The sequence below is a fragment of the Bombyx mori genome, chromosome 8, assembly GCF_030269925.1.
Source record: "Bombyx mori chromosome 8, ASM3026992v2".
NCBI lineage: Eukaryota > Metazoa > Arthropoda > Insecta > Lepidoptera > Bombycidae > Bombyx > Bombyx mori.
Window position 1 is genome coordinate 1798892 of NC_085114.1, and position 13614 is coordinate 1812505.

Here is a 13614-nt window from a genome sequence, read left to right on the forward strand (position 1 = left end):
GCAGTATTTGTGAACTATTCCACCCGGACGAAGTCGCGGGCAAAAGTTAGTAACGAATAAAAAAATATTTCATTTTTACACAATGGCAATATTGTTACATTTTTGGTTTGTGTAGGAGAATAGGCGTGAAAGGGTGGTACGCATGGGGTGGTACTGGGTCAGAGGGAGGCACACACCCCTTCGCGGGGACCACCCCTCGCTCTCCCGAATTCAGCGATACATTTTATATCCTATAATTAAATTTTCAAAATTCGTTTTAAAATTCATTTAAGAAACGATTTTTTGAATTTATTTATATATTAATACGTGAAGCAAAAACTTTGTATCCCTTTTTACGAAAATTGCGCGGACGGAGGAGTATGACATTTTCCATACTTATAGAGAATATAGAGAGGAAGTGCACAATGCTAATATTTTTTTAAATAATGCATAAAATATACATTAAATCAATAAAGAAAACATTACACACACTACCATGTATTTGACGCACACACGCATGCTTACTATTTATTTATTGTCAAACTTTTGTTCTTGACGTCTGTGGTAAAATTGAGAATAGATTAAATATTGTTTGTCTTTATTAATATTTTTCTATAGTGTAGTCTTGGCGAAATTTGTGATTATAGAAGTATAAGTCTTTGAAAATATATTCATAATAGTGTACAAACTTATAATTTCAATTCATTATAGTCGAATCTCGACTACCGGGCGACCACTTAGTTCGTTTTAAAATGCATTTAAGAATCGATTTTTTTAATTTATTTTTCCAACAATCTACCGTTTTCATTTGGTTTATTTTTATTTTAAAACCAGTAAAAAAACTGTTATTCCAATCTTTATAAAAAAATTCACCGCTCAACGGGTAGGATTCCCAGGAATCTGATGATACTGAGAATGAATCTATTTCTGAAATATACCTTAAAAACAAACGAAGGCAGAGTTAAGCAATCCAGGCGGCTTAGTAACACAAAATCGATATAATTACTTCAGTGCGCCGCGTAGGTCACCGGTGACCGGCATGGCAGTCAAAGGGCTAAGCACTGTTTAGGAAGGACTATACGAAAAAATGCAACTCGCAAGCTATAATTTTTATATTATTTTTATTTATTGCATATTTGTGTGGACGAGCTCACGGCCCACCTGCTATTAAGTGGTTACCGGAGCCCATAGACATCTACAACGCAAATGCCTAAAAAATCGCAGTAATTATATCGCACAATCATCATTATAATTCTAACTCCGGCCCTGCGTCCACGAAGCCCCAAAACATTTTTGCGAATACTTCCAACTAAACTAGAGGGAGAGAAACCCGCCATATTTGAAGTACGGAAGAAGAAAAAAAATCTAAACTTTTCTCCTCGTTCTGAATGGTTTTTGTCCGTTAGACTTGCAAAAGTTAATTAGAATGAAATAAAGAGCAGTTTTTCCGGCTTGTCGTTTTGATACAGAGAATTCTTTTCATGTGTACTTCTGAAAAGAAAAAAGAAAAATGAAACTGGCAGCAAATCACGCACGGTCATATCCGACCTCAAATTAAGATTCCATAAGCTATCGGTACCAGAGATTGACATATATACTTATATACGTTTAAATACATATAATGTATTATTTTATTCACAACAAAATAAAGTTTAGCTTAGTAAAACTACAGCACAAACTGACTTGCTCTATAAAGAGAAACAAAGTTGAATGTTATTGCTTCACCAGTTTTTATGTTTTTTTTTTATATTTCAATATTCAAACATTAGAAGAAGGAACATTAGAAATCTATTGTTCCTTCTTCTAATGTTTCAATATTCAAATTACCATTTATGTCACCTGTATAACATATTAACCTCTTTTAAGATTTATGTCGTAAATCATATAGAGGTTACATACATACATAGATAATAAACACTCAGACAAAGAGCAAACAAATATGTTTATCACACGAATGTTTGCCCGATGTGGGAATCGAACCCACGACCCTTGCCGCAACAATCACGGGCTCTAACAACTGTACCACCTAGTCAATCTGAAAATATATGAGGTTATGGAAAACTGGATCATTCTTTGCTTTTTTTTTAAAACAAATTTAACTGAATATCTTCTGAGCGGCTCCTGACTCATTAACGTTTTCGATAATCGTATAATAAATGTAACTTGATAAAATAGTTAACAAGCTACATAATACCTATATATACTTATACCAAACTAAAAATAAAACTAGATAACGTAAAAAATCGACCCCAAATCGATGCGCTCGCAGGGTAGGGCGTCCAAGAGGCTCGCGGCATTTGAATGGCCAGGCTCAACCTTTGTCCGAAATGCGCGCCAGCCCTTGGATCCCCTGAGGCGTCGATGAGGCGTGCGAAAATCTCCTTGAATAGCTGACGGGCCACCGCACCCCAAGGCCCCAAGTTCTCCACGGCAAAAGGCGCAAGTATATACGGCTCTCCTAAGGACGCATATTTACGCCTTTTATTGGTATAAAAGTTAATAAAAAAAAAAAAAAAATATATAAAATAAATGTAACTGAATTGAGTTTTCAAAATACCTAAGCCTGTAACAATATATAGATTGATAACTCTTTTCCCTTTCTCACTATAAAGAAAAAAAAGCGTTTCTAACGATCAATGTTCGTTCAGAAATAGTAATTTTTTTTTTTATTTTTTTTTAACTTAAATAAATATATTTTTCTATAGACATTTGGAAGAGCTCGGACGGCCAAGAGTTATGCGGATACCGCGGAATTGGGGATCAGTGTGCTTAGTTCGAGAACAGCGCCCCTAGTGGCAAACGTAGGCAAACGTTCCAAACCCATACAAACTTGAGTTAACTTTTACGCTATCGAGAACGTTAAAAAACTCGCACTAAGCACACAGAACGTTGAACCCCGCCGCTCACCTTCAGAAATAAGGTCGAACTCCCAATTGTATTATATAACTGTTGCCCCACCCTTCAAATCGGAACGCATGACCGCTTCCATTTCGCTATCTGAGCAGAATACACCTCGGTGGAGATTTATCGATTTCCTTTAACCAGTAACATCCAATGACCGAAAATCGACCTAAATCACTCAGACCTAAAGTTTTAAATTCGTTTAATTAAAAAATAATGTTTCCAAATTCTCTATTGGTAGTAGCTAAGGCACATTAATAACTTCTAATCAAAAAAAGACACGAAAATCTGTTGATAAGCAAAAGATAATCTGGTACTTACTGGTTTTTTCTTTTCTATTTTGTATGTCTCGATAGTACAATTGCAACTGACAGCCAAGTTAACGATAGGAATATGTAACAAATTAGGTAACGCGAAACGATCGTCTTGCAACTGGTTGTTCTGGGGTACCTACCTTTCATTTAATAGGCTATTTTACTAACGCCACTGGACAACGGAAAGTTTTAAACGGAATAAAACATTCCACAAACCTTGAATACTTAGAACTATGGATTTTATAAATAAATAATAATAAAAAATAACACTTTTATATTGAACCAAGGGAAATGTAAATATATTTACGATTAGCGGCACGCTCCGGCTCCACTCGGGTCTTTAACAAAAATTTCAACGATATTTGAAGTTGTTTTATTTTTTTAATAAAAGAACACTTATTGTGGCATAATTATAATATAGTTAGACATATTATGCTGTCGCGACACTTTTTGTAAATAATAGTGGGTTCTACAAAGTCGTAGTACATTATTTTATTCTATCATCAATAGTTTTCGCAGGGCACGCGATGTAAAGAATATTTTAGGTAATTTATTACACCTTGGGTTTATTAGAGTTTTACTAAGGATCCCAAATTTTTTTCAAAAAAGATTATCGCCTATGTCACTAGCGAATAGTGTAGCTTCCAAACAGTGAAAGATTTTTTAAAATCGGTTCAGTAGTTTCGAAGCTTACTCAATGCAAACAAACAATTTCCACTTTATAATATTAGTATAGATATAGATAAATCTTTTCCGAATGCAATTTAAATTGCCTCTTTTTCATATTGTAAGTATAAAACAATAAATTATTTATGAGTAAGTGACCTTCGCGCGTCCGGCGACACGACCTCATGGGCACAATTGCCATGTGAACGGGGCGTTGCGCCAATCGCAGTTCTCACTAATTGGTTCAAGGAATGCCAATGTATACCAAGTAACATATGTACATTACCGGTAATATGGAATCGTTGCTGAATAAGCAGATAGGTCAGCCAGAGAACAGAGAAGAGAGAACATTGCAAGATTAAAAATATATGAAAAATCATTTATTTGTTTGAACTAGTGGTCGCTCAGCGGTGGAAATTCGATCACAATTAAAATTATAAGTTTGAACATGAATAAGCGTCTATGGTCAAAGACTATTCTCTATTATCACATATTCCGCCAAGGCTACACTACAGATAAATAATATTAAAGACAAATAAAATTAATCTATTCTCAATTTGACCACAGACTAACGATAAACAAAAGAGGATATATGTATATGCGTGTCTGTGCGTCAAATACATGGTAGTGTGTGTCATGTATTTTTTATGCATAATTTAAAAAAACTAGCGTTCTGAACTTCTTCTCTATATAAACTATGAGTGTGGAAAATTTCACTCCTTCCAACTCCTCTGATCACGCAATTTTCGTAAAAACGGTTACAAAGTTTTTGCTGGAATTATTAATACTTATATGCCTAGATTCGTACCTTTGGTCGACATAATTATTAGGACTATGTATTTCAATTGTTGTCTTCTATTTTTATTCTTAAGTCTTGAAGTTTATAAAAGAATGTGTATTAAACATAAATAGCGTGATCAAAAGTGTCAATTAAACCACGAAACTGAATGAACGAAATTTCTTAATAATACCTAAATATTATTATTTTTTATTTATTTAGATGAATGGACGAGCTCACAGCCCATCTGATGTTAAGTGATTACTGGAACCCATAGACATCTACAACGTAAATGCGCCACCCACCTCGAGATATAAGTTCTAAGGTCTCAGTATAGTTACAACGGCTACCCCACCCTTCGAACCGAAACGCATTACTGCTTCACGGCGGAAATAGGCGGGGTGGTGGTACCTACCCGTGTGGACTCCCAAGAGGTCCTACCACCAGTAATTACGCAAATTATAATTTTGCGGGTTTCATTTTTATTACACGATGTTATTCCTTCACCGTGGAAGTCAATCGTGAACATTTATCAAGTACGTATTTCATTAGAAAAATTGGTACCCGCCTGCGGGATTCGAACACCGATGCATCGCTTCATACGAATGCACCGGACGTCTTATCCTTTAGGCCACGACGACTTCAAAACTTTTTAACATGATCTATCTATTCATTACGTTATAATACTTATTCACTTAACTTTCACCAACTTGAACCCTTCTGATTGACTCGAAAATTTGACTACGCGTCAAAGACAGACGGTAATACAATAATTTTAATACTTCAATTTAATGAATCACCGGGAGATAAAAGTGTAATGATAATATTTTTTAGTTCAGACTGCTACAGCGTATTTTAACATAGAGCGTTTATAGCGTGTTTCTTATTTTATTTTTGATTTTATTTGGCGAAACATATCTTTATTTGTGTGACTGCATTTGAGGCCAATATGAACTAGCACTATTAAAACCAATATCTCTAAGCTTATCCATCTACCATAATAACACCCATTATCCATCATTATACGTCATTAAAGCCAGGAAGCGTCGGGCGACCACAATTACGTATTTTGGCGGGATATTAGCAATCCGTTTCTAAGGTGGAATTTCAAAGGTATTTAACAACTTACTGTCTATTAAATAAATGTAGGGTGTCCCTAAAAAATATTATATTTGTCCTTAAAAATATTTTATTTATTATTGCAAAATTATTTTTCGGCTTAATCAAATGTGATTAAGATTTTGATTAAAAACAGTCTCGACAATTTATCATAATATTTAGTTGGTTGTTTGGTTGGTTTTAGCGTAAATAAGTACCTGATACGCAAATACATATTCTGGAATTCACATAAAATACATTTTTAATGAATTCGTAAATGCATATTTCCATAAGTACCATAAGTTCGGAGTACCTCGTGGTGGTACAAATTACAGACGTAATGCATACTTTATAAGAGCTGCTAACAGTTTCAATGCTCTAGCTGACTGCCCTGAACTGGACATTTTCAACACTTCTACTAAGAGTATTAGGAGAACATTAATCAGTCGATGGTTGAATGCAAATATTTAATTAATTATTTTCTATTTACTACGTTTTTCTGTTTTTTTTTCTGAAATTGTTTTATTTTTGTTTTTGTTTTACGTTTTACTTTAATTATTTAATTCTAGGCGATGCGACGCCCCAATCGTTTGTAGCTATTTAAATGCGGAGACATTTAAATGGTGTTTAGTTGTAAGGTTAGAGTTTATATAATTAAAGTTGACTGTTTGTCTTCCTAATAAAATAAAATAACTTGCAAATGAAATTATTCAAAGTAATCAGCGACAATTAAATAGTAGTAAGTAATTCAGTAATGTTTCGTAAACAACAATAAAATTCACAACTGTTGTCGCGTGTGTGTTTTTTCACACGTTCATTAGTGAATGCGGCGTGCGTTTTGTTACTTGAATTAATTCGGACTGTTAGTTATAAGGAAACGAATAATTGGATTTCGTTTTTATTGCATAGACGAGGGAAGATGGGAACCACCCGGTGTTAAGTGAAAAATCCTCCCCAAAACTGCGTAGTTCTGTTATTATTATCATTTAATAAAAAAATGTTACTCAATCGCGAAACTCGTTAAAATATATTTTTGACTGATTGCTATCATCGTCAAGCGCCATATTGGGAGAAAAGGCGCGTTGTGTGTGTCGCTGTAAACTTGTTATCTGTATTTGGGAAAATTATAAAAGTATAAAACGATTTTCATTACGTATTAAATGTCTCAGCTCTTCGAATTTACCAACCGCTGCCTCTAGTCTTTGTTTAAATGAAAGATTCCTTAACACCTTATACATTACATCACTATCTTTAAACTCTACAAACCCTAGATAGGTCTAGGGCTTAAATATGTTTTATTTGCAACTTGGCAATTTCACGATAATATTCATCGACGCCATTTTGTATGTTATTTTCAACCAGTAGTAGTAGTTTTATTTTTCGAACTGGAAAGGCAAAGGTGTCATACCATACAGCCTAATCTTTTATATATATTATGTATATATACTTTTTTATATGAAAAATGATAATATGAAGTTGATTAATATAAAAAATGGCATGAAATGAAATGAGATGAGATGTATGGGATGAAATATAATCTCAGTAAACCGGTAGTCATTTACTGAGACTTTTTCAGTGGACTTTTTGGAGGATCCCGAGAAGTTACGTCTAGCGGCTTTGTTTTATTTTCCCACATTTGTGTACTTTCACAGATACTAAACATTTAATAAACCACCGGTATTATACCTACATTTAAACCTGAAGAAACATTAAATAGACAAAATCACACGATTTCACTACTCACGTTCCCACCAAAAAGTCCTGATAATTTCAATAGAAATATTTCTTTTCACGTAAAACAAAAACTTTACTTACAATCTCGAACTATGAATCTGTTGTCACGAATTACGTGAGTTCCACGTTAACGAATTCATGTCTCAATAAATATTACTTTACCCTTTCCATTTATGTAGATACATACCATTTAATTTATTGCATTTACTCGATAAGGTCAAAACTTGGTATTTCACGTTAATGCCTGAGACCTGAATACCTAAAATTTATTATCAGGCGTGTTCTATAATGTTTTGCTTTCAAACATTTGTTTGTTTAAAATTCATGAGATTAATGAAAACTAATAATTTTACGGCTTCATCTAGCTTTTATTATTTTCATTTTACAGTTTTCGATCTTTGGAATTCTGTGTAAAACAGATTATAGTTACAACCGACTTTTTTTGTTTAATATATGTATTCTATTTACTGCCAACAATTCAATACTGTCAAAAAAACTATGGAGGGTAGAGGTAGGTAAGCAGAACCGTCTCGTATGAGAGAAGCTTGAAAAAGTGTCTCACTTTCAGCACTAACAGTTCAAAAATCCTCCAGAATTGCGCTAGCATAGGCACAGGGTATGATATGAATTAAGCAGTTGTTAACTGATTGAAGTATGCTGAGTTAGGAAATTTAATAAATTTAATGACTAGAGTAGTTAGTGACAGTGTAATATACAAGACCTCACATGTTATGTAGTCCAAACTAATTTCGTCAATATAGCCTAGAATTATTGCTGTGGTAAAACGTGGAGACTTCGATTGCATTTTCTTATCAGCTTTAAATAAAATACTTTTTGTGTTTTTATAGTGCTTACAGTTCTTTCGTCCTCTTTTATTTCTCTATCTTATTCTTTAATTCACTTTCAGCGTCTTTTTAAAAAATACCTACCCGGTTGCTACTGTAGCGCCACCCTTACTAAGCATATTTTAAAGAACACTTTTTCACACACAGAGACGGTTCTCTTTACCTCTACCCTCCATAAAAAAATACAGACGCTTACGTTCCTTTGCGCACAGAATTAACAGTTTCTGGAGCAGTTCTGGTAGCTCGTTCCACGCGCGGTTTCTTCTACACGATCTAAAAAACTCAAGTGTCTCAGTTATGCGTCACTAAAATTCTATATAGCAATCTGTGTATTTTAAATCACAATAGCCACGTATGCCTTAACATATATTTCTTTTAAACTTTAATTTAAATTGACAATTTATTCCACACACGGTTACGTACCGAAATCCTGCCTATTTCGGCCGCGAAGCAGTCATACCAAGGAGATTTCGTTCACGTATATCACGGAAAGGTTTTTTTTCCTACCTAAGCTGATAGCCTTGAGAGGCTATTTCAGCGTAACCTTAACTATATAGTAGGTGAGCTCACGGGACTCAAACCTGACGATGTTGCTAGCAAGAGCCGTGCTTCGCAGAATATACCATCGGATCGGAAACGCGACCCACTGAGAAGATCCGGCGAGAAACTCAGTGGGCTGTGTCTGTGGGTTAAATTACTCGCCGAGCCCTTCGTCTCAAGCGACGGGTTCGACGAGAACGATGACCGGGTGGCAAGGCATTTACATTAAGATATCTATGGGCTAACCTCTTAATAGCAGATGGGCCGCGAGTTCTATTAGTTTGTATCTAAAAAGCTTCATTTCTCAAGTGGTCCTATTCATTCAGTTGACAACTGAGCTTAAAATTCTATATTACATCACCCTGTTACTGTAACAACAGCGCGTTTATCGATTATCGATCGTTCTAAATATTCACTAAGCATCTGTTCTTACCCGTAAATAGACAAAAAACATATTCACAAGACATAAACCTAAAATGAACTTGTAATTATCCACACGAAGGACGTTCTCTGACGAATAATTTATTCGGTATTATAGACTTTGTCAGTTGTTTCGGAGTTGTTATTCAAAGGGAATTTGTTCTATTTTGATTTGGATCGAAGACATTGTCTTGATTATTAGGCTAGTGGCAGTTCTGCTGTTAAAAACATTGAATTGAGTTGATATCGTTCAAGTCTTGTACAAAGTACTCTGTGTAATAAAATTGAAGTCTCTATTTTCTTTAGGGTTTTAGATTATGAATTGGTCTGGATTTTTTCAGGACTACCAACCAATCAATTTGACTGTGTTTATCGGCCCGTTGGAAATAGTCTGATTAAATTATGTTTATATTACATGAGTGTCCGTTTAATAACATTGGACAAATATGTTACGGGCATTGATAGATAGCTAAATGAACAAAAAATGCTTTAAGAAAAAAGCCAAGTTAATGATGAAAAAGCCAAGATAATATTAAATGAAAAAAATAATCGATAACCATATTTTTCTATGTATTTTAGTGGTTTAACGTTTGGGGTAATGAATAAAGGGAAGATCTTTTAACTAGATGTTGAAATTTCTCGCTAAACTGTCGGTCTAAATATTGGTTTCAGATTTTATTGAAATGAAAATTTACTTTGAAAATGTCGTTAGAGCAATTCAGGCATCTTTTAAATATCTTGTGTTCTTTAATGGCTTCCGCTACAAGCGAATACTTTTGATCGATTCTGTCACCCATTTTGAACTATTTCATATTTTATTTCTAACAAATATCTCCATTTATCTATACAATAATTTCACGAATTTCCTTGAGCCGAAACACGTCTGCGTCACGGCGAGAATTAGCGGGTTTGTGATACCACCCCGTGCGGGCTCAAAGCGTACAGAAATTATGATTTATCTAAATTGGAAAATATGTTAATGTAAATCTTAACAGCCATAAACACGTTGTGTGGTGAAGGCGCGTCATACATCAGTTCACCACCCGCATAGCCGCATAATTTGATATCGGCTGGCAGGTAAAGTTGGGGCTACATTGTAAGCGTGCTCGTTACGAAAACGTATAAAATTATACTTTATAAAATTTTATAATTCCCGTTATAAAATAATGACGAGTAATAAGTCGTAAAAGTGATTTAATCCTATCTACAACTGAAGAAAAATTAAGAACTTTTTAATTATAATCTTAATTTCTACTTGTGATATTAGACCGAATACATCTAAACACCATATTAATATGTATTACTATATTTTTTATTTTTTATTTATTTTTACGTGCTGTCCAAGGGCTGGAAGATCTTGTTGGTGTTAAATGGTTATCTGGATCTCAAAGACAACTTACCTTAGTAGATGAATTTGATGTTTTAGTTATTTACCTTACAACGTACAAGAGGTTCACTTAGATTTGACGAAGATCGTACACGATTATCTTCCAGGAAGGCCAGCGGGTCGGCCGAAAAATATTTACCTCTAAACTCTAACAGTAAGACCCCACCTCACCGCATAATGAATGCATTGAAAGAACGCAGGCAGGCACGTCGCGTGCAGTGTGTGTCTTTCGTATTAATTCACTAAATAATACTCATTATAACAACTGGGTCAAGTTCGACTTTGTTTATTTTAGTTGAATGTAACAGAGCGTATTCGTTGTTCACTATCATCGACTTTTATTTGTTTATTTGAATATTGAATACGTCGTGGCCTAAAGGATAAGACGTCCGATGCATACGTGTTGAGCGATGCACCGGTGTTCGAATCCCGCAGGCGGGTACCAATTTTTCTAATGAAATACGTACTCAACAAATGTTCACGATTGACTTCTACGGTGAAGGAATAACATCGTGTAATAGAAATCAAACCCGCAAAATTATAATTTGCGTAATTACTGGTGGTAGGACCTCTTGTGAGTCCGCGCGGGTGGATACCACCGCCCCGCCTATTTCTGCTGTGAAGCAGTAATGCGTTTCGGTCTGAAGGGTAGGGCAGCCGTTGTAACTATACTGAGATCTTAGAACTTATATCTCAAGGTGGGTGACGCAGTAGTCGAAATTCGACTATAATTAATTGTAATTGTAAGTTTGTACACTATTATGATTGTATTATATACTTCTATACTCACAAATTTCGCCAAGACTACACTATAAAAATATTAATACAAACAATATTTAATCTATTCTCAATTTGACAACAGACGTCAAGAACAATAGCTTGACAATAAATAGTATGCATGCGTGTTGCGTCAAATACATGGTATGTAGTGTGTGTAATGTTTTCTTTAGTGGTTTAATATATCTTTTATGCATTATTTAAAAAATATATTAGCATTGTGCACTTCTTCTCTATATCTATACTCTATACTAATATTATAAAGAGGAAAGATTTGTTTGTTTGTTTGTTTGTTTCGAATAGGCTCCGAAACTACTGGACCGATTTGAAAAATTCTTTTTCCATTAGAAGATGAACATAGGCTACTTTTTTTTTATTTTTTTTTTTATTTTTTTTTTGGTTTCATATGTGTTTTAATGTTTCCGAAGCGAAGCTAGGGCGGGTCGCTAGTTCTCTATAAGTGTGGAAAATTTCATACTCCTCCGTCCGCGCAATTTTCGTAAAAAGGGATACAAAGTTTTTGCTTCACGTATTAATATATAGATTTCGACATTCAACAAGTGTGTTATGCTGACATCTAAGTTGAAATAAATGATTTTGAATTTGAATTTGAATTATGATTGATGTACTCCGAAATTAAACATGTATAATTCGTATCTGCGGTCAGTAACCAGACTCGGATCGTCAGGATGCGGGCCAATTCCAGTCGCTGGCTTTAATAAGGTCAAAAGGCTAATGGGGCGACGGTAACGTGAATCGTAAATACGACGCTACTTCCAACGAAAACGTTTTAAATAAATAGCACGCTTAAATACATATAAATAAAAATAAAAAATGAATTTAAAAAAAGCAGATACGACGCTACTTCTAACGAAATCGTTTTAAATAGATAGCACGCTTAAATACATATAAATTAATAAATAATTAAAAGCAAATTAAAAAGAACAAATACGACGCTACTGCCAGCGAAAGTGTTTTAAATAAATAGCACGCTAAAATACATATTATTATATTCAAAAAAGAAGCATACCATGCAAAGCATACAACATTAAAAAAAAGCAGACAATGAGAACAAATAATTGTAAATAGACATGCTTTAACAAAAACCGACTTCAAATAGAAAAAAAAGGTATTCGGAAACAAATTAATATACGCTAAAAACAATAATCATCGAAATCGGTTGGCGTGATATTGAGTTATTGGTTATTCGTCTATTTGTCGCGCACGTACTTAATGCAAATATAAGACTTAAGGTTTCTGATGGTAACCATTATCAGAACTGGACTAAATTAAAATGGAACCACACGGGAAGCGTTAGCTTTTTAATAAAAAAATAATCATCACAATCGATTCACCCAGTCAAAAGTTATGAGGTAACAAACATAAGAAAAAAAACATACAGTCGAATTGAGAACGTCCTCCTTTTATGAAGTCGGTTAAAAACAAAAAAAATACAAAGTAATATTTTGTAAAAAGCACGTTTCGCATCGACGTTTTTACGATAATTGAAATTTTAGAGTCCACGTCACGTTCCCTTTTAGCGTGCTTTTGAAGTTTAACGTTAAAAGCTGAAGTGCTTTAGTGCTTAGAGTAGACCAAAATACATGTCATTGGCAATTTGTTTTTGTCGCAAAGTGCTGTCGCTTGTGCCCGGACATGTTTTGTAAATTACGTGACAAATATTTTTGTTTTCAAATTTTATAATAAGAATACTAGCCGTACTCGCCCGTTTCGCTGGGCATTTAAAATTAACGTTATTATTTATTATCATTATTATTAGGGAGTCCGACACTCATATAAATATTAGCCTATCCATTAAGTACATGTATTTTCTACATGGATACCAAGTTTCAAGTCAATCGGATGCATGGTTCAGTAGTTATAACGGAACATCCGTAAAAACCACTGTAGATTTATATATTATAATTTTTTTTTATTGCCTTTGTAGGCAGACGAGCATACGGCCCACCTGATGGTAAGTGGTCAACGTCGCTCATGGACGTCAGCAATGCCAGGGGCAGAGCCAAGCCGCTGCCTACCATTAAGTACTCTCCGCAAGCCATATTAGTATAGATTCCTATGACGAAGCCCATTTTCACTGTAATATAAATAATATACAAAAACTTTTTGTACTGTTTGCAACACAACGAATTACAGAATTTAATGCCGTGATAT

At 34.4% G+C, this 13614-nt stretch overlaps 1 protein-coding gene across 1 annotated transcript in view; it reads left to right on the plus strand.

The window, feature by feature from the left end:
- Window positions 1–13614, plus strand: part of LOC105841518 (uncharacterized) — a 97264-nt gene that overhangs the window by 76957 nt on the left and 6693 nt on the right. The window lies entirely within an intron of this gene.